Source organism: Medicago sativa, chromosome 8 (assembly GCF_051527215.1).
Source record: "Medicago sativa cultivar Bolivia chromosome 8, Bolivia_mono, whole genome shotgun sequence".
Classification (NCBI taxonomy): Eukaryota; Viridiplantae; Streptophyta; class Magnoliopsida; order Fabales; family Fabaceae; genus Medicago; species Medicago sativa.
The window spans coordinates 38,839,870-38,863,665 of NC_140756.1; the positions used below are offsets into that span (position 1 = coordinate 38,839,870).

Genomic DNA, 23,796 nt, shown 5'->3' on the forward strand with positions numbered 1-23,796 from the left:
GACATTCCGATGGCTGAAGGGATTAGGGTGTAAACTTGTAGAGCTACTTGGTGTAGTGGGAAGCAAGGGAAAGAGCAGCAAGGTGTTGATGTTAAATGGGCATCATCACTAATTTGGAGTCAAGGTGGAGATTGTTGTGAAAGTGACTCAAAATTGGAGTTTGGAGGCCAAAAATTGATGTTTGCTGAAAGTACAAATCGGGGCCCGAATGGCAAAAATCGGGGCCCGATTTTGGCTGTCTTTGGGAGCAGTTTGGTACTGGAAAAATCGGCGCCCGAATGGTAAAAATCGGGGACCGATTTTGCGTGCTGTTATTTTTCATAAACGTATTTTTTGGGCCAGATTTGGTACAATTTTATGGGAGTTTCTTTTACTATAAATATAGGCATTGTATCAGTGTAAACCTTGAGATAGAGGGGGCTGAAACAAGGGTCTAGAATGGCAACAACAAAACTAGGGTTTGTGTAGAGTTTGTCTCTTTGGAACAAACACTAGGTTTTGAGGGTTGATTCACCTTGGGAAACACTATTAGGATTGAGTATCTTGGTTACGAGAAGAGGCTGGGTTTTTGGTAGAATTAGGCGGGAGACTTATTCTTGTAACCCATTGAAATCTCTTTGTAACTTTACTCATCATATAGTGGAACGGAGGGCTGCTCTCTCCCCCAGACTAGGTCAATTTGGACCGAACTGAGTCAACAAATTATATGATAATTTGACTGGATGTGTATTCTATTCATGGAATTCGACACAAGATGGTAATTTGGATGGTCGGTTATCCTTTTATGCCTTGATAAAGCCAACAAAGTCAGCTCAAAATTCCCATGGTACGTAAGTTATAATATCATTTTAAGTGATTATTTACCGCTTCTCCTCCGTAGACATTGCCTCTTCCACCGGTAACAAAGTCGTATTTATATACTAGGTTTTTGAATTTGAAGGATAGGATTAGGGTTTGATATCAAGATAAGACCAAAAATTAAAAGTTTTAGATGAATATGCCTATATGACAATTCAAATTAATTGTGTATAGTCAATGCAGGTAAAAAAAAGTGGATATGGATAGGTTCTGCAATCGCAGCTGCTTTACTCATATTATGCCCATCCATTTTATGCTTAGCCAAAAAGAAACAAAAATATGCACTACAAGGTATATGGATACTTGAAAAATATACTAGTACAAATGAACTAAATCCAATCCCTTTACGGCTTTACTTCCTATTTTTGTCTTTTTTTTTTATGTAGATAAGAAAAGTAAAAGAAAGGATATGGCGGATTCGACTGAATACTATAATCTTGAAGATCTTGAAGATGACTTCAAGGAACATGATATAAAAGTTTTTAACTTTACATCAATTTTGGAAGCAACTATGGACTTTTCACCTGAAAACAAGTTAGGACATGGAGGCTACGGACCTGTTTATAAGGTAACTTTAAAGTTCAACTGCAATAATTATACATTAATGATTGAGTTTGTTTAAATGCATGTTGTTAATTACTATTACAGCTATGGCACCATCTTCATGTTGCAAACAAATGTTTATCGTGTGGAAATATTGTTTTTGATGGTTGGCGATTATTGTTTTGGACAAAGCTTATATGCATTATTTTTGGTATGTTCTTAGGTATTTATTCATTTTGTATGGATTTTAACTCTAATATCCATGGTTTCTTCAAATTCATAATTTTTGCAATGTTTGTTGTTACATCTACAAAAAGTGTATTAATTGTTAAGGTATTAAAATTATCTATGGAAATGCACCTAAATTTTGTCTTTTTGTTTTACGACTTCAGAAAATCTTGGCAACATGGCAAGAAGTTGCTGTAAAAAGACTTTCAAAAACATCTGGACAAGGAATTGTGGAATTCAAAAATGAATTGGTACTTATATGTGAACTTCAGCACACAAATCTGTTGGAACAAAATGTGTTTAACAATAAACCTTAAAGAGTTTTGATGATAACAAGGTATTAAAAATTGTAAAATGGACTAGCTAATATTTGTTCAAGTGTACAGGACCATAATTAAAAAGTTACATCATTTATTGGTTCTGAATGAGCAAATGAAGAGCTAAAGGAATCTACACAAAATGAAGCTTAGTGCTCCTGGAGGCAATTCGCTCCTGAAGAAGAAAAGCGCTCCTAAAGTAAAGCCGCTCCTGAAGTTAGTAATGTGCTCTTGAAGAATAATGCTCCTGAAGACAAAGAGGTCCAGAAGCCACATCATCAGAAGCTGCATCATCAGAAGCTGCAGAAGGTGCCTCATCAGAAGCCATTTCACCAGAAACTGAAGATCAACTGGATTTGCAAAGATTCAAGGATTGAAGAATCATCAATGCAAAAGCTGTCTATTGGATTCGAAAACAATTCAAAAGATTAGTGGAATTTTGCAACGGTCATTTCAAAAGTGTTTGAAGACATGTGCTTGCAATTTTTGGACGAAAGCGTTGACATTGTACTTTGTACGAACTGTACAACCACCTTCTCCACTACTCTGTTTTGTGTCCACGCTACAAGACAAGAAAACAGCTCCAGAATACGGTTTCGCCTGCATAGATGTTCCTTTGGATAAGGAATGGATTTCAAATTGGTTCTTCTTAGGACAACAACCAAATCAGGCAAAAGATCAAAGGTGAAAGAACAAGCTTCAACAACGACTCTTTGATGTGCTGGCAATTTCACAACATCTCTTTCACACCTCTATATAAAGGAGTGAAGACTTAGAGAATTGGTAATGCTGAACAAACGACTCACAACATTATTACAAGTGCCAAACCTCTGTTGAAATTGTTCTGCATTCACTTTGAATTTCTGTGTCTTAAAGTCATATCTTAGAAATTCTTAAGTCCATTGAGTCTGTATCTGATTTGTATTGTGAGCACCTCTGATTGTATATCAAGTGTTCAATCTTAAACAATTTTCTGTGTAATTTTGTTTAGTTAGAAGTCTCTTGCAGTTGTGCTTGAGCAGGAAGTCTCTTGATTGTGTTCTTGAGCAAAGGAAGTCTCTTGCTTGTGTGCTTGAGCAAAGGAAGTCTCTTGCTTGTGTGCTTGAGCAATTGTAATCAGATATTACTCTTAGTGAAATCTCCTTGGAAGTGCAAGGGGGACTGGACTACTTCCGGATTGTGGAAGGAACCAGGATAACTGCTTTGTGTCGTTCTTCTTCTCTCTCTCTCTGTTTTATTCCGCTGCATATAGATTCTGATAATCACTTCAGAAGCTGTCTCACTTAGCTTCTGATCAAGTGTGCTCAGTTTTAGGAGAAACGAAGAATTTTTGAAAAACACAATTTAACCCCCCCCTTCTTGTGTTTTTTCTCACCTTCAATTGGTATCAGAGCTCTGGTCTGTTGTGTCTCACTTAACCGTGTAACAGTCAAAGATCTGAGAAAAACATGTCTGGTCCTATTCCAACTCCTACTGGTTCTGATGATACTAGCTATAAAAATGTTTCACATGATTATAGTGATAGTAAGAAATCCAGTGTTGGAAAGATTCCAAAGTTCAACGGAGATGCTGAAGAATTTTCTTGGTGGAAAACCAACTTCTATAGTTATATCATGAGCTTAGATGAAGAATTATGGGATATACTAGAAGATGGTGTTGGTGACTTAGTTCTTGATAAAGAAGGAGCTGCTGTGGATAGAAAGAAACATACTCCTGAGCTGAAGAAACTCTACAAGAAGCATCATATTATCAGAGGAGCTCTTGTCACTGCTATTCCTAAAGCAGAGTACATGAAGATGAGTGACAAATCCACTGCCAAAGCTATGTTTGCTTCTCTCTGTTCAAACTATGAAGGCAACAAGAAGGTCAAAGAAGCAAAGGCTCTCATGCTTGTACATCAGTATGAGTTATTCAAGATGAAGGATGATGAAACTATTGAGGAGATGTACTCAAGGTTTCAAACCTTAGTCTCTAGGCTATTGGAGTAGTGAAAGAAGTAAGGAGCTGTAGCAAGATTGATGGGTTTATCTTTCATCGGAAAACCAAATTGTCGCAAAGCAAGCTCCGGGTTATAGTTGATTCCACCCCGGGTACCAAGAAGAGGTACATTAAGAAACTTTCCACCACCAAAGATAATTTCCTTGACCCTAGAAGCTGGAGTGAGCCAAACCACTTCATTAGGAGTGAGAGCCATAATCCTCTGTGAAATAGACCAATTCTCCGGATTGTCGTGGAAAGACTTCGGAAGGTGCGAAATAAACCACCTATAGAGGAGAGGCACACAACAAAGAATGTATCCACGACCCTTGTTGGAACGATCGTGAATAGCATGGTATGTGTCAGCTAGCAAAGTAGGGACCGGATTCTTGGAGTGGAAGATCATAATAGCATTCATGTCTACGAAGCCATCAAGATTCGGAAAGAGAATAAGCCCATAGATGAGAAGTGCAAGAATAGCCTCAAGAGTGTCCTGACAAGTGGTATTGAGGTTGGCTTTCCCAAGAAGATACTATGAAGTGAACCCTCGGATGCGTGCCTTAGTGACAAGATTCTTGGAGACATCGGTGGTCTTGAGATAGAGATCCTTAGCAATGACCAATGGAGTAAGAGGATTTTCAGGTCCTGAGAAAGGTATCCCCTTAGCAATAGATAAACCCATCAAGGAAGAATAAGCCTCTAGAGTAGGCACCAACTGAAAGTCGGGGAAAGTAAAGCACCGATACTTCGGATCATAGAATTGCACTAGAGTGTGCACAAGCTTCTCATCCACATTAGTATGGAGAATAGGAAGTAAGGCCCCGTAACGATGTCGGAAACCAGTCGGATCCTCAATCTTGAGTGCCAAATCTCTCAAACTAGCCAAATCCACTTCCTTGAACTTGTAGGACTTAGTCATCTTCATCCCTACAATGTTTACAAATTCAACTTGTCTAAGCCCTTCGATAACAATGCATGGAAAAAGTTTATGCATGTATGCATGTATGCATGATTATGTTCAAGTTCGGAGAAAACATGGTGGGTTTGAAGTTCAAAGTCGAGGAGTCATGGGTGGACACGGTGTCCGGTGAATCTTGGGCTTTAGGATAATAGTAACCGGGTTCTAAAAAGGTTCCCAAGTTGCAACCTCTCCGACGTATATTATGGTGTCACGAGACAACTCTCGCTCCAAGATTATCCGCGGAAGGTCTAACTTGAGTGTAGTATCGCGTGACGACTAAAACTCGAGACAACACTCGGTTTAGCCTCCGCACTACGTCCTAGAAAAATGGCCATGGATGGGTTTGGTTATCTACGGTTCATAGCGTCATAGAACAATCAGAAGTAAAGTGCCTAAACGCGACAACACGCGCCGACAACATCACCCCCAAAATGCCTCAGCTATGTGGGATTGATCGCATAATCCAAAACACGAGGCAACCCCCGGAATGAATTGTCGATTATATCCCTCCTAAATCCTAAGTTCACTCAGCCCGGGTGCAGGACTTTTGATATTCTCACCCCACACGTTTGCAAGAAATTAAACATTTATTCACATAGGAAAGCAAGTAAAAGAAGCAAGTAAAAATACAAGCGCAAGCGTGGAAATAAAGACTAGGCGTAACTCTCGAATCTCCCCAGCAGAGTCGCCAGCTGTTTTATCTTGGTTTTCGGGTGTCAAACATTGATTACGTTTGAACCTTTTAAACCGGTGATATCTTATTTTTTCTTGGGAAGGGAAAAAGTAAGCAAAACCCTTGAGAATCGAGGTCCGGGAGTTGTTTTCGCTACGGGAAGGTGTTAGGCACCCATAACGACTATAGTATCCTATAGGAACCGTCTTTAATTTCTACGCGCGCGCTTTATTTTTAAATGCTATTTTGAAAGATGATATTAAACCTAAGAATTTTCTAAGTGAAGAATTGGAGGGAGAAGAATGTTTTTGGATTTTTATTTTAGTTGAATTGAAGGAATTTTGTTCCTTGCCTACGTACCCGATTAAGGGATCAAATCCACCGTAGTTCTCTCTCAAAAAATGTTTTTGTTTTTGTTGGTTGATTTTAAGTTTGAAAATTGGAATTTGAAGAATAGAAAGAGGCCTCAAGGGCATGGGATTTGGAAATTGTGAGGTTGGATTAGTGAATTGCAAAATATGGTCAAAGTATGATTAAGGTTCATTAAGATTTGATTAAGAAAATAAAAGGAAAATTCAATGGGGTTTTGACCCCAAGGTTTATTATGAAAAATGTTTGAGTGAAGTTTGTTCAAGCTTTTTGGAAAAATGATTTTTCTAAGTATAAAGCCTAAACATACATCTAAACATACAATCCTAACATACATCTAAACATGCATATTCTAACTATATGGTGATGTGTGTGCATGTGTCGGTGCTTGTGTCGGTGTACATCATTAGAGTCCATTGTCCTTTACATCATACCCTAGATACATTCTATGGCCTCTTTGCCAAGAAATTAAAATGACATGAAAGTAAAGTATTACAAAAACTCCTAAGTGTTTACATTCTAATTTTGATACAAATTCAATTGCAAGAAAGAATTAGAGATGAATATGGGATGAAGTGGAGATGCTTATGAAATGATGAAACATGAAGTGAAAGGAGTTAGTAGCACATGTCAATATCAAAGAAAATAAAGCAAGAGAAACACTAGAATGTAAAGGATAAAAAATAAAGGCAAAATGAGTGCAAATATGTCTAAAATTTATTCATAGAATGCAAGAACCATATGACCTATAATTCTCACATTCCAATACATTTTTTAGGGTCTAGAATTAGGTCTTGGAATGGGAATGAAAGTAACATGATTTACTTGGCATTTTAAAACAAACTTCAAGCATATTTGTATTATTTATTTACACAAGTAACTTGTAAACTAAGTAATCCATCAATATTCCCATACATGCAGTAAAATCAAGCACAAACAGTGGCTAAACTCCTATGGAATCAAGTGGCATAGGTCACCAAAATTCATCAAGCAATTTGGATTGAAATCAAGCAAAGTTTCACTTATTTTTTAGCACAAAATATGACAAAAAATAGCAAGAAAAATAACACCTTACTTTTAAACTAATTTTAACATGTGAAAATTATCACAAAATGCTAGAAAAATATCAAGAAGCCTATGTGAATTTTTAGGAATTTTTTAAGGGATTTTAGGCTAAAAACGTGCAAGAAAATCACTAATTTCAACAAGAATAGTAAAAAAAAGCTACACATGTTTTTTATCAAATTTTATTATGCAAAAATGTTATAAAAACATCAAGAAAGTTATCAAGAACTCATGGAAATTCATTTGGAATTTTTAAAGCAATTTTGAATGAGCAAGGGGCGTAAAACACAAGATCCAGTGGTGCACATAGCAAGAAATAAGCAAAAAACGAAGAATCTGTGAAGAAAAGATGTCCAGGCCCAAGGGAAATGGATCCTGGATCATCCAAACGCATCAGGCGCGTTGGATTGATCCAGGGAGCCAAAACCCTAGATCTAACGTCACAGCACGCAGGGGAGCACAGTATGAGGATACACGCGCGCGCGTGTGATTGGCCAGGCATATATATATGAAATGCAAAGGGAAAAGTACATACTACACAACCGTTTCTCTCTCTAAGGTTAACTTAGAGAGAGAAACTCTCTCCTCTCTCTTCAAAAACGCAGCAAGATCTTCATCTTCTCCAACTTTCCGACGCGGCGGCCGGTTAGCTTCCGGCGCCGTTGCCGTCGTCGGAGAATGAAATCTGCTCCGATCCACAACTTTTTTATACCATTATACTCGTCTTTCTGTATTCTCTTTAATTTTAAAACTCGTTTTCGAAAGTGAGTTGTGGATCGATGCAGATCTAGGCTTTTGAAGCTCGAAAATCCTATTAAACGAACGCAAAAAGGAAGGAAGAGATACGAAGGATTAGGACCGTTACCTCTTGTTCTTGTTTCTTCCTGATCTATTCCTTTCTGTTGCTTTGAATTCGAGCTCTTATCCTTCGCTCCACCACTTGCTCTGATTCGAAAATTGCTGTTATGGTGTTGTTGAGGCTTGTGACGAATCCTTTTCGCGGATTTTTGCTCACTGTGGTTCGAATTCGTGTTGTATACAACGAATTTCTGGAAATCTGGAAGATTAGGGTTCGGTGGTGCCGAATCTTGATGATGTTGATTTCCAGAACTTGTTGAACGTTCTCGAAGCTTGGGACGAACGATTGTGATGTTTTTTGTGTGATGATTCTGAACGGCTGTGTTGATTTCTGGAGATTGAAGATGATGAATTTTCAAGAGTGTTCTTGAAGATTCATGTGATCTTCTGCGATTTTGTGGTGTTTGATCTGTGGAAAGTGGAAAGAGAAAGATAGAATCTGTTTTTTGCTGATTGTGCAGAAAAAATGATTGGTGAGAGAAAAATGACTGCATTGACTGTATTTATAGGCCTGTTGACTGAGCCTTTGGACCAATTGGGACCTGACACGTGGCATAACTAACTCCTGGACTAATGAGGGGCTGACACATGTACTGGACTAATGACTTGGACAAAAAATGGACCAAAATGCAAATTTAGAAATTTAGGACTTAAAAATAAAATAAAATGAATTAAAATTGGTAACCGGAAAATAACGTAAAGTGAAACGATTAAAATTGACAAAACGGACTAAAACGAACCAATGGCCTAAATGAGGTACTTTAAAGTACCTCTCTGCCGAAATTTCGTGTGAAATGACCAAAATGCCCCTAGGGCTAAAACGACTGAAAAATGACTCAGATGCAATTGAAAAAATAGGTTTTTAACAGAAATTGAATCAAAGACTCATACAAGCAAAATTAAAAGACTCAGAGATAATTTTTAGGATTTAGACAGTGATTTAACATATGAAAAGACTAAAATGCCCTTAGGGGCAAAACTGACCCAAAACGACTTCAAATGCAATTTTTGAAATGGATTTTGACATAGAATGAAACAGAGACTTATTCAAACTATTTGAAAAGACTCAAACAAAATTTTGAAAGACTGAGAGAAAATTGACATAGGAAATGAGTAAAATACCCTTGCATGTAAATTTTGCAAACAATATTGAAATAAAATGCAGAGATAGATGCAATTAACCAAAGACATATCAAATGACTTGAAATGCAGGAAAGGAAAAATTGATTAGTGTTTTTAGGTCCAAAATTAGGGTATAACACAGAGGGTTTGAAAGGAGTGAGAAGAAGAGAGGATCGAAGCAAAATCACATCAGTGAGGGAGAAGACGAAGAACACCGATCTATTTTCGGTTTCGAAGTTTACCAGAAGAACCAAAAGCTTGCAAGGATCTATCTCGTTTGAATCTCCAAATCAAACTCAGGTAAACACACAAATCCTTCTCGTTTTAACTTTAAATCATCATCGAAGGTTCGTAGTAAAAGATAAACGGTGAATCGAAGTGAAGATCCTGAAAAGCTTTTGAAAAATTTCAAAGTCGAAACCCTAATTTCAAAAATCATGAAGATTCACCGTTTATTTTTCAAATCAGAATACAAATCCATGATCAGCATAGAGAATAGAGTAGATTAGGGTTTAGTTTCAAGAAGTTTAGAAAAATATTTGAAACCCTAGAAACCGAAGGTTTAAGCTTCGATCTGCTACGTTTCAGCCACAATTTCATGAAAATAGGCTCAGATTCGTAAAGAGGGGAGGAAGACGAAGAGTTCTGGGTAATTATTTTCAAGAAATAACGTTAGATCGTCGGAGAAGATGAAGATTCCGATGAATCTTCATCCCTCTCCGCCGTCCTCCGCCGTCCTCCCCAGTTTACGGCAAGGCTGAGTTTTAGAGAGAAGATGAGAGAAGATTGAGTGAAGAGAGAGAAGTTAGGGTTGAAATGAATTGAACCGGCCTCCTCTTGTTTATAAAGGGGAGTGAACCAGACCGGTTCAGTTGAGCCAGTCTGGTTCGCCCCTGAACCATGTGTCTTGGCCGTCTGATCTAGGGTATAGGATCCTGGATCAATCCAACGTCCCTGATGAGTTTGGATGATCCAGGATCCATGCAGGTTTGGGTTGGGCCTTTTTCCTTCGTTTTGTTTGAATTTCTTGCTATTTTCCACACTGCTTGATGCTTTTTACACCCCTGTCTCATTAAAAAACCTTTAAAAATTCCTAAAAAAATTCCTATGTGTTCTTGATCATTTTCTTGACATTTTTGTGATGTTGTTGTGTGTTAAATCTTGATTAAAAAATATGTGGTATTTTCTAGTTAATTGTTCATTATATTTGTCAAAATTTGTGAATTTTTATGTGTTTTTGTGTCTAAAAACCCTTAAAAAAATTCTAAAAAAATCCATACACATTTCTTGATAATTTTGTGGTATTCTTGTGATGATTTTGCCTATTAAAATTGATAAAATAATAATGTGTTAATTTTCTTGCTATTTTGTGATGTTTTGCATTAAAAAATGTGTGAAAATTTGCTTGATTCTAGTTCCAATTTCTTGATGAATGTTTGTGACCTATACCATATGATTTTGTGAGGTTTTGGCTACTGTTTGTATGTGTTGTTGCTGCATGTGTGTGAACTTTGTTTAATTGCTTGGCTTGCAAGTTATGTTTGTGAATAAAATGCCAAATATGCATAAAATGCATCATGATTCTTGACTTGAATATGTTCTTGTCTTTCTCATATCATTGAATGTGATAAAACCTTTAACAAATTGGCATGATATGAGGAGTATAGGGCACATACTTGGCTTGATGTCATGGTAAATTTTAGGTGCATCTTGCTACTTCTAGGTTAAAATTCCATTACTTTTTGTCAACTTCTTTAGTACTTTCTTTTGCTTCTAGTTTCTATCCTATCATGCCTTATTCTACTAACTATTTTGTTTCATGTTTCATGCATCCCATAAGCATCTCATCTTCCATCTCACATTCTTGGCTTTTATTTTCTTACACTTTAACTTTCATGTAAAGCTTAGAATGTAAAGACTTAGGAATTTTGTAATATTTTACTTTATGCCTTTAAATTTCTTGCAAGACCATAGCATGTAACTAGGGCATGATGTAATAAGGACTATGAACTCTAATAATGTACACCGACACAAGCACCGACACATGCACACACATCACTTTAGGTATATGGCTAGGATATGCATGTTTAGATGTATGTTTAGGATTGTATGTTTAGATGAATGCTTAGGATTTACACTTAGAAAAATCAATTTTCCAAAAAATATAAACAACATCACTCAAAATATTTTTCTTAATAAACCTTGGGATCAAAATCCCATTGAATTTTCCTTTTATTTTCTTAATCAAACTTTAATGAATCTTAACCATACTTAGACCACATTTTGCAAAGTAACTAATTCCACCCCACATTTTCTAAATCTCATGCCCTTGAGGCCTCTCAATCTCCATTCTTCAAATTCCAATTTTCAAACTTAAAATCAACCAACAAAAACAAAAACATTTTTGGAAGAGAACTACGGTGGATTTGATCCCTTAAACGGGTACGTAGGCAAGGAATCAAAATTCCTTCAATTCAAATAAAATAAAATTCAAACACATTCTTCTCCCTCCAATTCTTCACTTAGAATACCTTTAGGTTTAAATAAATACTTTCAAATAGCATTTAAAAATAAAGCACGCGCGTAGAAATTAAAGACGGTTCCTATAGGATACTATAGTCGTTATGGGTGCCTAACACCTTCCCGTAGCGAAAACAACTCCCGGACCTCGATTCTGAAGGGTTTTGCTTACTTTTTCCCTTCCCAAGAAAAAATAATATATCACCGGTTAAAAAGGTTCAAATGTAATCAATGTTTGACACCCGAAAACCAAGATAAAACAATCCTCAGACTCAGACTTGTAGCTGCAGTATCGGGCATAGAAATTACGAGCACCCCTAGCCCTCTTAGAGTCCCTCATAAGCAACCTATCCTTTTCTTCAATTTCCTTCCTAGCTTTAGCCAACTCTTTCTTCAGTGTCAACACCTCATGAGTCTTCTGTTCATCTTTTCCATCCAAAGTCATAATCAAGTTCTCAGCCTCATAGTATCTAGTCCTCCACTGATGCTTCTCTCGACTCTCCATAGCTAGATGCTCCTGATACATCTCCTGAGTAGGTGGTAGTAGAGGCAAAGGCATGGTAGGAATAGATGCAGACACATATCTCATAGAGGGGTAAGGCATACCAATCTTCCCGGCTTGGTTTATCACCCACTGTGTATAGGCCTCATGAGCAATACCGGACCTTACACCCATATGTTTCACCTCTTTCTTCCGAAGCTTAGACCAAGCCTCTATGAAATCCTCTCTTATTCCCGTGGGTGCATTGGAGTAGTGGAAGAAGTAAGGAGATGTAGCAAGATTGATGGGCTTTTCTTTCATCGGGAAACCAAATTGTCGCAAGGCGAGCTCCGGGTTATAGTTGATTCCACCTCGGGTACCAAGAAGAGGTACATTAAGAAACTTCCCACCACCAAAGATAATTTCCTTGACTCTAGAAGCTAGAGTGAGCCAAACCACTTCATTAGGGGTGAGAGCCATGATCCTCTGTGAAATAGACCAATTCTCTGGATTATCATGGAAAGACTTCGGAAGGTGCAAAATAAACCACCGATAGAGGAGGGGCACACAACAAAGAATGTATCCACGACCCTTGCCGGATCGATCGTGAATAGCATGGTATGTGTCAGCTAGCAAAGTAGGAACCGGGTTCTTGGAGTGGAAGATCATAATAGCATTCATGTCCACGAAGTCATCAAGATTTGGAAAGAGAATAAGCCCGTAGATGAGGAGTGCGAGAATAGCTTCAAGAGTGTCTTGACAAGTGGTCTTGAGGTTGGCTTTCTCAAGTAGATACTTCGAAGTGAACCCTCGGATGTGAGCCTTAGTGACAAGATTCTTGGAGACATCGGTGGTCTTGAGATAGAGATCTTTAGCAATAACCAGTGGAGTAGGAGGATTCTCTAGTCCCGCGAAGGGCACCCCCTTAGCAATAGATAGACCCATCAAGCAAGAATAAGCCTCTAGAGTAGGCACCAACTGAAAGTCGGGAAAAGTAAAGCACCGATACTCCCGATCATAGAATTACACTAGAGTGTGCACAAGCTTCTCATCCACATTAGTCTGGAGAATAGTAAGTAAAGCCCCGTAACGATGTCGGAAACCAGTCGGATCCTCGATCTTGAGTGCCAAATCTCTCAAACTAGCCAAATCCACTTCCTTGAACTTGTAGGACTTAGTCTTCCCCATTCCTACAATGTTTACAAATTCAATTTGTCTAAGCCCTTTGATAACAATGCATGGAAAAAGTTTATGCATGTATGCATGTATGCATGAATGCATGATTATGTTCAAGTACGGAGAAAACATGGTGGGTTGAAATTCAAAGTCGAGGAGTCATGGGTGGACACGGCGTCCGGTGAAACTAGGGCTTTAGGAAATAGTAACCGGGTTCTAAAAAGGTTCCCAAGTTACAACCTCTCCGACATATATCACGGTGTCACGAGACGAACACTCGCTCCACGATTATTCGTAAGAAGGTCTAACTTGAGTGTAGTATCGCGTGACGACTAAAACTCGAGACAACACTTGGTTTAGCCTCCGCGCTACATCCTAGAAAAATGGCCATGGATGGGTTCGGTTATCTACGGTTCATAGCGTCATAGAACAATTAGAAGTAAAGTGCCTAAACGCGACAACACGCGCCGACAACATCACCCCCAAAATGCCTCAGCTATGTGGGATTGATCGCATAATCCAAAACACGAGGCAACCCCCGGAATGAATTGTCGATTATATCCCTCCTAAATCCTAAGTTCACTCAGCCCGGGTGTAGGACTTTTGATATTCTCACCTCACACGTTTGCAAGAATTTAAACATTTATTCACATAGGGAAGCATGTAAAAGAAGCAATTAAAACGAAAGCGCAAGCGTGGAAATAAAGACTAGGCGTAACTCTCGAATCTCCCCAGTGAAGTCGCCAGCTGTTTTATCTTGGTTTTCGGGTGTCAAACATTGATTACGTTTGAACCTTTTTAACCTTTGATATCTCATTTTTTCTTGGGAAGGGAAAAAATAAGTAAAACCCTTGAGAATCGAGGTCCGGGAGTTGTTTTCGCTACGGGAAGGTGTTAGGCACCCATAACGACTATAGTATCCTATAGGAATCGTCTTTACTTTCTACGCGTGCGCTTTATTTTTAAATGCTATTTAAGAAATGATATTTACACCTAAGAGTTTTCTAAGTGAAGAATTGGAGGGAGAAGAAAGCGTTTGAATTTTTATCTTATTGGAATTGAAGGAATATTGTTTCCTTGCCTACGTACCCGTTTAAGGGATCAAATCCACCGTAGTTCTCTTCCAAAAAAAATGTTTTTGTTTTTGTTGGTTGATTTTAAGTTTGAAAATTTGAAGTTTGAAGAATGAGAGAGAGAGGCCTCAAGGGCATAAGATTGTGAAATTGTGAGGTTTGATTAGTGATTTTGGAAAAAAAAAAGTCAAGTATGATTAATTTTCATTGAAATTTGATTAAGAAAATAAAGAGAAAATACAATGGGATTTTAATCCCAAGGTTTATTTAGAAAATGATTTGAGTGATTTTGTTCACGTTTGTTTGAAAAATGATTTTTTCTAAGTGTAAATCCTAGGCATTCATCTAAACATTCAATCCTAAACATACATCTAAACATGCATATCCTAGTCATACATCTAAAAAAATATCTATGTGATGTGTGTGCATGTGTCGGTGCTTGTGTCGGTGTACATCATTAGAGTCCATTGTCCTTTACATCATTGGCCTAGATACATTCTATGGTCTTGCAAGAATTTAAAATATAAAGGAAATTACAAAACTCCTAGGTCTTTACATACTAGGTTTTGCATGAATCTTAAAGTGCAAGAAATAAAAGGATGAGAATGTGAGATGGAGGATGAAATGCTCATGATGTATGAAACATGAAGTAGAGTGGTTAGTGAAAATAAGGCATAAAATGATAGAAAGATAGGCAAGGATATACTAAACAAAGAATAGTAAAAATGACAAGAATAAAGTGTCAAAATGTAGTAAAAATTCACCATAACCTCTCAATAAGTACATGACCTATAATTCTCCTATCATAAGCAATTTTCAAAGACTTCATTGTATTATGAGTGTGAGAATTATAGGGCATATTCAAGTCAAGGATCATGACATATTTTTAGGTGCACTTAGCACTTTATTTTCACACACACATTTACATGACTTGCAAAACAAGAAACTAATTACACATATTCACATGCAGCAAGAAACACATACAAACAGTAGCTAAAACTTCACAAAATCATATGGTATAGGTCACAAACATTTATCAAGCAATTGGAACTAGAATCAAGCAAATTTTCACAAATTTTTTAATACAAAACATCACAAAATAGCAAGAATATCATCACATTATTATTTCCAAGTTTTAATATGCAAAAATTATCACAAAAATACCACAAAACTATCAAGAAATGTGTATGAAATTTTTTAGAATTTTTAAAGAATTTTTAGAAACAAGAACATATAAAACTTCACAAATTTTAACAAACATAATAAACAATTAACTAGAAAATACCACATATTTTTTTAATCAAGATTTAACACATAACAACATCACAAAAATGTCAAGAAAATGATCAAGACAGGGGTGTAAACATCAACAAACAGTGTTAAAATAGCAAAAAAAAAGGAGGGAAAACGAAATTCAGTGCAAACACCAGGCCCAAACCCATACACCCATGGATCTTGGATCACAGGGAAGATCCTGGAGCGTAGGATTGATCCAGGGGCGCTAACCCTAGATCTAACGGCAGAGATGCTGGTCCAAGGGTGAACCAGGCTGGTTCAAGTGAACCGGTCTGGTTTAATCACCCTATAAAAACGAAAGGGACCGGTCCAAACTCATTCTCCACCTCTCTTTCTCTCTCTTCACTCGTTCTTCTCTCTTCTTCTCTCTGAACCCTAACTTCGCCTGAAACTGGGGAGGACGGCGGAGGACGGCGGAGGAAGATGAAGATTCATCGAAATCTTCATCTTCTCCGACGAACTGATGCTAACTTTTGAATTAATTACCCAGAAATGTTCGTCTTCCTCCCTAGTTTACGGATCTACGATTGTTTTTGAGAAATTGTGGCTAAAACAAAGTAGATCGGAACTTGAACTTTCGGTTTCTAGGGTTTCAAACTTTTTTCTGATCTTCTTGAAACTAAACCCTAATCTAACCTATTTTCTATGCTGATTACGAATTTGAACTCTGATTTGAAAAATAAACGGTGAATCTTCACGATTTTACGTTTTAGGGTTTCGGTTTCGATTTTCTTCAAATCTTTTCAAGGTTTTTCACTTCGATTCACCGTTTATTTTCCATTACGAACCTTCGATGATGATTATAAGCGACAACGAGAAGGTTTTCATGTGTTTACCTGAATTTGGATTGGAGATTCGAACAAATAGATCCTTGCGAAGGCTTCTGGTAAGTTCTTGAACTGAAAATAAATCAGTTATCTTCTTCTTCTCCTTCACTGATGTGATTTTGCTTCGATCCTCTTCTTCTCCACTGTGATCGTACAAGTTCTCTGAACTTGTGCTTGAATTGCAGTGATTTAGGGTTCGATGATGATGATTTTCGTAAGAAAACGTTGAGAACCACTTCGAACTCACTGAGTTTGTTGAATGTTGTTGCAATTGTTCGTGAATTTGTTGATTCTGGAAGTTAGGGTTCAATGAAGAAGATGAAGATTCATCTTCGTTCTTGAAGGATTTCGTTTCTTGATTCTGTTAGAGGAGAGAGAGAATGTGGAAATTGTTTGTGGTGATGTGGCACTTAGTTTTTGCTGAGTTGTTGCATTTTGTTTGGGACTGTGATGATTGGGCCTTTATATAGGTGACATGTGTTATACCTTGGCCAATAGCTTGCTGACATGTGTCCCTGGACTTGTTTTGATTCGACCTTGGACCAATTTGGACTTAAGGGCCTCTTTGCAATTTCTGGAAATTAAGGGACTGACCTGTAAAAACTGATAAGAAAGGACAAAAACAAACTTGGTACGAAATAGGGACCATTCTGCAATTATTAAAAATTAAAAGACTAAAAAGAAAAATAACAAAAAGGACTAAAATGCAAATGTTAGAAATTGAAGGACTAAAGTGCAATAAAAATTTAAAAATAAAATTGAATTAAAATTGATAAATGGAAAATAACGTAAAGTGAAACGATTAAAAACAAAAAAACGGACTAAAACGAACCAATTACCTAAATGAGGTACTTTAAAGTAACCTCTCTCTGCCAAAATTACGTGTGAAATGACCAAAATGCCCCTGGGGACCAAAACGACTCAAAATGACTCAGATACAATTTTAAAATGGATTTTTAACAGGGAATTGAAGCAAGAGCTTTATACAAGCAAATTAAAAGACTCAAAGACAAATTTTAGAATTTAAACAGGGTTTTAACATATGAAAAGACTAAAATGCACCTAGGGGCTAAACTGACTCAAAATGACTTCAACTACAATTTTTGGAATGGATTTTGACATGGAATTGAAATAAAGACTTATTCAAACCAATTGAAAGAACTTAAACAATTTTCAAAGACTAAATGAGTTTGAATGCAGGAAATGACCAAAATACCCTTTTCATGAATTTTTACAAATAACATTGAAATAAAATGCAGAGAATTATGCAATTGATCAGAGACAAATTCAAATGACTTAAAAGGCAGGAGAACATAGACAAAAACACAATTGGAAAGATTCTTGAAACCAAATTGAGAGATGAAGCAGAGTAAAATGTCCGTGTAAACAATAGCAAATTGACAATTCTTCAAAAGTAATAGACATATATCAAAGATGAAAGAAAATTTTGAACAAGTATTTTTAGGTCCAAAATTAGGGTATAACAAGTTATAGTTACTTGAATCTGAAGAGAAAAAGAGCACAAGTATTGAAAGGTCCACATTTAGTTACACTGGTATCATCACTTCGTATCCGTTAAGTATAACTAATTTCCTAAATCTCTGTGAAGCGATAACTGACAATATATTTTCTCTGTAACATACTCTATTATACGATTGGAAAAAAGCATCAGATTAAAACCTTACACTGCAACTCATTGTATCTACAAAATGCATGGGATCAGTTCAGCTTATGTTTTAAAGTTTGGTGACTGTTAAACCATAGTAGTTACAGTACACATAATATTTTCTGCTAAACTTTGTCACTTAATGCTGAACAGGACGCTATTTGACATCTTAGTATAGTAAATTGCTGACTGATCTCTATTATGTTATCATTCCGAGCAACCTTCTATGAACAACGTACCTTATTATAATCTCATTGCTTATGACATCATTACCATCAATCATAACTTCATATCTGTTACATATAGGTAATATTCTAATTTTCCAAGAAGCAAGAATTGATGCAATTATTCACTGTAAGATAATCTAAGAAACCATGTTATCTTATCCATCAGTGCATCTAATATCTTAAATTGCGGTGACTGTTAAACCAAGATTGCAGTTACAAGGCACAAAATGCATTCAAATAAACTTTGCCTTTTTTCTTCTAGAAAGGAAATTTTTCGACATCTACCCATAGTCAATTCATAACTGATCTCAAGTTAGTTATTATTCAAATCATAATTCTATGTTTCCTTATGTAGCGGCGAGTATCCAAAATGATTAAGATATTCGTTTCGAACAACTATTCGAAAACTAATCTTTGTGGACAAACTACCATATATTTAATGTCAGTTTCAACAAATGAAACACCTGTATCTGTTAGTATATGATGGAGATGGTTCTCATATTTTAGATTGCGGCGAATTTTTGAATCATTCAAATCATCCTAAATACAATGTTGTTTACAAGGAAATAGATTATGAATTAACAGTATAATTGAATATTTTGTTTGCCATCAATATGACCCGTGCGGCAGCACGGGTGCAATGTCTAGTTTATTCTTATAGTTGAAATTTTGATTGCAAAGGAAACCCTTGCAGACCAAATTGGATTTTTCTGAGATCACGCTTGACTATATGTTTGAGCACAATGAGAAAGTGGTTCTTCGATTTTAAACATGTATATGGTTGTTTTCTTATCAATTCACAGTAATTAGTTTGTTGACTATCGTTTTCTTCTAGACCTCGATGAAAACTTCACTACAAATTTGAAATTCGATGGCTAATCTCCAACATACGTTGGAATTATATACTTTAATGGGAACATTTTTTCGAATTAAGTACTAGTGTGGATAGAGGTAGTTGATGAACAAAGATACCATAACTTGAGTGGGGAGAGAGAAGCATTTCAGGCTCTGCCTAAAGTTGAATGGTAAAGATCAAGACAGCAAGTGGGGGAGAGAACCATTTTAGTCTCTATTTTATGTTGGATGGTAAAGATAACATTTTGAGGTTAATTTCATATTAGATGGCAATTGTGGTTAGCAATTTAGTTATTGAAGTCATTGAACATTTGAGGCTCTATTTTCTACATGTATTTTTAAACACCTAGACATGACAAGAACCATTTTCTTTGTGATTCTTAATTTGATCACTTTGTAATTTTTTTATTTTAGAATTTGTAAGTTTGAAGTAGAAGATCTAGATGGTGATCATGAATGATAAATTTGATCTTTGTTTATTTATCCTAGAAAATTGTCTAAGATGGAGCTACTAAATAGGTAACATTTTTTGCATGTTAATACTACTGTTTAAGGTTACCAAAACTATTTGGTAACACGGGCTTTACCTAACATTAATCAATTGCTTTTAGATCAAATTTAGTAACATTTATTTTTAATTTAGTAACCTTTTTCAAATGTTACTAGATCTAATATATTAGTAGTTTAATATAATATCTGAAAAAAGTTTATACCCGTTTAATTTGATTGCTCCAAGAAATACTCACTGAGACATAGAAGAATGGTTTCAGTTTCAAATCCTACAATGCATTGCACATCTTTGAACTCCAACTTTTTTGGATTGGAAATTTGCAAAGAAAGAAATCAATTTGCTCTCAACAGATTTCATGTGCCATGCACATAATCTAATCAAATCAACGTTATCTTTACTTTCCACTACATTCCACAAGAGTACCTTTCTCCAACACTTTTTTTTTTTAAGAAAAACAAAAGACGAATAGATTGTGAGGTGAAGAATGAGGCGGTACATGTATCAGAACTCTTTGAAGAATGTGAGGTGAAGTGCTTGAAGGATTGTTTTTGCATGCAAACTCTTCCATATGTAAGATTAGCTGTTAAGTGATTGGTTTGGCTATGATTGAGCAGCTAAACGGGTAAATTTTTTTGCATGTTACTAATACTACTCTCAAAGGTTACTAAAACCATTTAGTAACATGGGCTTTACATAACATTTATCAAATGTTACTAGATCAAATTAAATAACATTTGCTTTTGATTTAGTAACCTTTTTCAAATGTTACTAGATCTAATATATGTTGTACAGTAACTTGGAGTGATATTTAATATATTATATTGTAATATATTATAATATATTAAGATCTAATGTATGTTGTCCTGTTTAATTTGATTATCAAAAGTAATACTCACCAAGACATGAGAAGGATGGTTTCGTTTCGAATCTTACAATGCATTGCACTTCTTTGAACTCCAACTTTTTTAGATAGGAAATTTGCAATCATAGTTATCAATTGGCTCTCATCAGATTTCATGTGTCATACACATAATCTATTCAAATCAACGTTATCTTTACATTTCCACTACGTAAATTCCACAAGAGTACCTTTCTCCAACACTTTTTTCTTTTTTTTTTTTAAAAAAGAAAAAGAAAAAGAAGAAGAGATCAGTTTACATTGACAAAATTATTGAATGATAAGTGATGGAAAGTTGATACTTCACTGTTGTCTGTTCCTACTGTTGACATACTTTTGAGCTTAATCTACTTACACTTTTTTCTTCTTTATATTTTGAATATTCTTTTATCTTAGAGAAGAATATGTCTTCCATGTTTGCAATATTTTTTTTAATAGTAAAGATAATATTAATAAAAGGTTAAAATATTTTGTAGGTAACTAAAGTATTTGAGAAAATTTAAACAGGTGTCTAAACTAAAAAATTGTAATCAGATTCCTGAATTAATATATTTTTAGCAATTAGCCCTTTCCTTACAATTGAATCGCAATAGTACAAATTTCTTTAGCTGCTGGATCTTTTAATTAAATTTTGAATATACTTTTATCTAGAAAAGAATGCATATTCTCTCATTTTTGCAACACTTTTGAATAATAAAGGTAAGAGGGACAACAAGGTTAATTATACTAACGAAGCCTCTACCTAGGAAGAGCGAGAGAAATTAAGGACATGAAAATAAGATCAACCAACCTACCAGATGAAAAGTTCAAAAACCAAGGACTTGACTTTGCCCGAACAAGACCTGAACTATTGCAATACATGATGAAAATTTGTAGCCTTATTAGAAAAGTGTACACTGTTTTTAGGGCAAAAGCATTAATTTCAGATTAAAAAATAGTACGGACACACCTTTACCTGTTCGTATACGAATTTTGAGTGATTAAAGAATGACTGTTTTTGAAGATTTATTTTGGCACTCAAACGCCTTGTACGGAGTATTTAGGATATTGAATGCAGCTTCTTTTAATGACCTCTAGTAATAAATGATCAGATCATAGCTTTCAAATTTTCAAATAATCAGATCATAGCTTATGTGCAGCAACGCCAAGTTTAACGGGAATTTGGTTGAGTTTGGCTTCGCAAAAGGTTCAAATTTTCTCTTGACAAGTAATTCTTGTAGACTCCTGACTTGCTCAAATTTATCTAGAAGAGGAGTGTTAGTGGATGATGTTAGTTCGGAATGTGTGTGGAGGATCACTTATTTTGTAGATGTAACTTCATTGCAGACATTTGATAATCGATTTTTAAATTGGTCGGAACGGGGATCATTCTACCGGGAAGTGTTGTTTCTCTCCTAGCTTATTTCTCTTCTTCTTTAGTAAAAAAGGCACCGCAAGGGCTTGACAGTTATCTGGCATGCAACATTGTGGAAGATTTGGGAAGCGCTGAATGAATGTATTTTCTCCTCAGAGATTGCGGGGATGGAGGAGATTGTAGAAGGTATCAAAGTAACATCTTAGAGATGGTTTCTTGCAAAAATAAAAAGGGGACCATTACATTCAATCAATTTATTTTGTCTAATAGAATTTAAAACATGTTTTCCTCGATGACCTAAACGATCATGCCAAAGAGACGACGACAAAGCTGCAAAGGATGATGTAGGCTCGACTTTATTTGTGGAAATGGTGCTGGTGGTGATAGGGTCTAGGTCGCCACGACTCTCAAATCTCATTAGAGCCGTCCCCGTCTGAAAGTCCTTCACAGAAAAAACAAACGGGTCAAATTTAATTGAAACTTTATTATCCGTAGTAAATTTACGAACAGATACTAAATTTTTAATCAAATTAGGGGCATGTAGTACATTTTTTAGGATAAGAGGGGGGTGGGGTGAGGGAATGTATGCACTACCTAGACCATATATTGGAACTGAATGACCATTTCCTACGATGATTTTATTAAATTTGGTCAATTTAGTATAAGACGAGAGATTACCTTGCGATGATGTCATGTGAGAGGTAGCACCAGTGTCCATATACCACGACTAATATGGCTGAGCAAGATTAAGGGTGTGAATAGCATTCTCAATATCAGTTGGAGTGGGCGCATTCACATTAAGGACGGCTTGTGGTTTTGGCCCAAGAATTCCTCCTTGTGGGACAGTATTGTTAATTAGACCGGTTCCAATTGTAAGTAGGGTAAGGACATGGTGGCATGTTCCATTGAGCTGCCCACTGTTGCCATGGTGTCCATTGTTGCAGCCATGGTGCTTGCTGTCCGCGACCACCAGAACGAGCACCTCTTCAATTATTTTGGCCATCGTTGGTGTCGCGGTTGTTTTTCTTTCCACGACCACGAGAATTGTTGCGGTTCTGCCCGTTGCTCATGGAGTAGAATGGAGGAGAGACATCAGTCAGTGGTGTAGTGGTGTTAGCCACAAGTGCTGCTGGTGTTGAAGAGGAAGAATCACGAGCAACACGTTGAAGAATAGTTGATTCTTCGAGCTCTAATCTGGATTTGGCAGCAGCAAAGGTTGGTAAAGGGTCATGTTGCTGGATGTAGGTCACAAATCCGGCATAAGTGTCAGTGAGTCTAGAAATCATTTTCAATACCAAGCTGGTATTGGAAAACGGAGAATTGACATTTGCAAGTTGATCATAGAGAAGTTTGAGGCTGTTACAGTAACCCTTGGTGGAAGAAAAATCCTCAAGATTGGTGTTGCTAAACTGGTTTACAAGTTGCACAGCCCTTGAGTGTTTGTTGTCATTGAACATGGCAGCAATGCGATTCCAACATGCTTCCGCAGTATCGTTAATCACAAGGACAGAGTTGAGGATGTCCCGTGTGACGGTTGCATACATCCATTGCAACACAACAGCGTCAAGACGATTCCAAAGGTCAGAATCGTTGGCTTTGAGATTGGCTGCCGCGCAGATGGCTTTTTCATCAGATGGGGGAAGATATGATCGAGCAGGTTGTGGACACGTGCTTGCACTAAAAAAAGTGGAATGGATGGTTTTGACATTGTTAATGGTGAAAGCGGAATGGATGGTGGTTTTCACCGCCGTAGTAGATTGGTTGGTTGCTGATGAAGTGTCATCAATATTATTTTTGGGGGAAGTAGGTTCTGCCATTATAGAAGTGAGTAAAGGGGAGAGGAGGGGGGGGGGGGGGGTGGTTTGATGATTTTAGGGTTACAGGATTAAAAATAAAGTTGATGCCATATAAGAGTATAATTCCCCTGATTGTATTGATATC

General features: G+C 36.5%; 1 long non-coding RNA gene across 1 annotated transcript; it reads left to right on the plus strand.

The window, feature by feature from the left end:
* Positions 1-706: 706 nt before the first annotated feature.
* Positions 707-1,380, plus strand: LOC146898986 (uncharacterized). Its single transcript, XR_015021650.1, has 2 exons — positions 707-826; positions 1,042-1,380. It is a non-coding gene; the product is annotated as an uncharacterized LOC146898986 (long non-coding RNA).
* The last annotated feature ends 22,416 nt before the right edge of the window (positions 1,381-23,796 follow it).